The 2,112-nt window shown below is 51.8% G+C and overlaps 1 protein-coding gene across 2 annotated transcripts in view; it reads right to left on the bottom strand.

The window, feature by feature from the left end:
* The window catches only part of SMG6 (SMG6, nonsense mediated mRNA decay factor), a 107,505-nt gene that overhangs the window by 39,316 nt on the left and 66,077 nt on the right, over positions 1-2,112 (bottom strand). The window lies entirely within an intron of this gene.

Genomic DNA, 2,112 nt, shown 5'->3' with positions numbered 1-2,112 from the left:
GAATGGAAGGAGTTTTTCAAGGATGACTCCTCCTTGGACTCTCCTGCTTGGGGCTCCGATCTCTGCTCACAGTTTCCCTTTTCCTCTCTGGACCAAGCTCCAAGCTGGAAGCTCTTGCTCTCATGGGCTGAGAGCATTTGCCTGCCAGCTGGAGGGAGATGCTCCAAGGCTATGGAATGGGAATATGGAAAGGATGCTGAGAAAACAGTTACATTTGCTCACTGGGGTTTTCTCTCTGCTTACAAAGAGTTTGTGCTCTCAGAGCCCGGGTCTTGCTACCTTTTCTCTGATGCCTTGCAAAAAGTCCTCCCAAAATCACTGTAGTGTGGCCACTCCAAGGTGGATTTAATCCCTGGCATTCCAGGAGTCATTAGGTCTCAGAAAGGACAAAAAGCCTGGTGTTTAGAGGCATGACAGAGCCCAGTCACTCCAGCAGCTACTCCTCCTGGGCTTTTAAACCTGGGGCTCCCTTTCCAACAAGCATCAGACATGACTACATGCTGCCAAGAGATCTCTGAGAGTCTTAGGAAGACTGAAATACCATGAATAAGTGAAGTGAATAACAAGACAGGACTAATTTTAGCCCAAGTCTAAGTAATAATTAGCTCCTAATCAGCTAATCCAAAGGCTAGTGCCAATCTAGAGCATGTTGAGGCAACTAGAGAGAGGGGGCAACAAGATGTGAACTATCCACCTGGGCTGGACAGTGCAGAGGAAAGAGATTTGGGATTTCTAAGGAGAATAAAGCTTGGGGTTTAGGCTATCTGCACTGACAGGTGAGTGAAACAAGGAACAGCACCAAGTGTGGGAAGCTCACTGGCCACCCCAGAGCTGGAGGAGCCACGCAATACCCAGCTTGCAGGTCTGGCAGTAAAATATTGCTAATTAATGTTCAGAGCCTTGCATTTTAGGGCTTTCATTTGCCTGGTGAGGTGAGACAGGGTTGAGACCAGTTGAGTGGTGAGTATCTGAGACAGTCCACTCCACACATGAGCATGCACATGAGGGAAAGGGAAAAAAGTGCCTTTCTGTTTGAGAGAAGGGAACCACAGTGACTGGCCCTATAAGCACATGTATTAATCATGCACCGTCTGGTTTTAATCCACACACTGCTGATCCTGCGTCTCACTGTATTGTTATCAGGGGAAGGAGTATTTCTCCTCAATCTTACTCACCAGCCAAAAGCCTGAAAATGCAAAAAACACATTTGTGAAGTGCCTTCCCAAGGACCCTGGGCCCCGGACCTGGTGAGCTGGGGCTGCTGCCTTTTTATTGGCGTTTAAAAACCTTTTATTAACGTGTGTCAGGGCTGGGGGAGGAGAGACAGGCTCAGGTTTCAGGACCCCCCATGCAGAGAGGTTTATTGTGGGAAGGGACATTAACACTTTCTCCTCCACATCTGCCCATGGCTGGGGCGTGTGGCAGAGGGTGTGCTGCAGGCACAGGCCTGGGGGATGCACATGCTGAGCCCATGAAGAGCTTGCAGGGATGTGGGCAATCCATGCCTGCAGAGAGGAGAACCTCCCTGCTCTGCTCCACATCAGGGATATCTGCAGCCCTCATCCAGCTTTGCCACGAGCTCCATGGGGTCACTGCAGAGCAGGATGCTCCCGAGACAACAGCATCCAGCGAGAGCTGAGGAATCCAGGACGTGCCCCAGATTCCCAGGGCTGCACCCACGCACCCACACCAGGACTCTCTTCAACCTCAACACGACCCAAGTGGTTTCCATTACCAGCTCCCCACAGCAGCACCGTGACTCCACAGTTGCCACCTTCCTCCTTCCCGACCTTAACTCAGCCATGCTGCTGCTCCCTGCTCTTGCCTCAGGTCCAAGGCTGGGTGAGGGAGGTCCTGGCAGTGTCTCCTTGGGCTGCAGAGGCTGCAGACACAGCTGACAGCTCAGGCACCAGGCTGCATAGTTTGCTGCTGACTGGTATGGTCGGTGGTGTTCCATCACACAAGCTGCAGTGGAGATGTGCCCAACACACACACCCAGGAAAACAACACCGAGTTCTGCTCACCCTGGAGCCAGCTTTTGTTGGTTACAGCTCCAATGACAGTGCAAGAGATGATGGGAAGCTCTAAGTGTCCCACTGGCTCCCGCAGGAA

The sequence above is a fragment of the Corvus brachyrhynchos genome, unplaced genomic scaffold (assembly GCF_000691975.1).
Source record: "Corvus brachyrhynchos isolate BGI_N302 unplaced genomic scaffold, ASM69197v1 scaffold99, whole genome shotgun sequence".
NCBI classification, from domain to species: domain Eukaryota; kingdom Metazoa; phylum Chordata; class Aves; order Passeriformes; family Corvidae; genus Corvus; species Corvus brachyrhynchos.
This window is presented reverse-complemented; position numbering and strand designations above follow the sequence as displayed.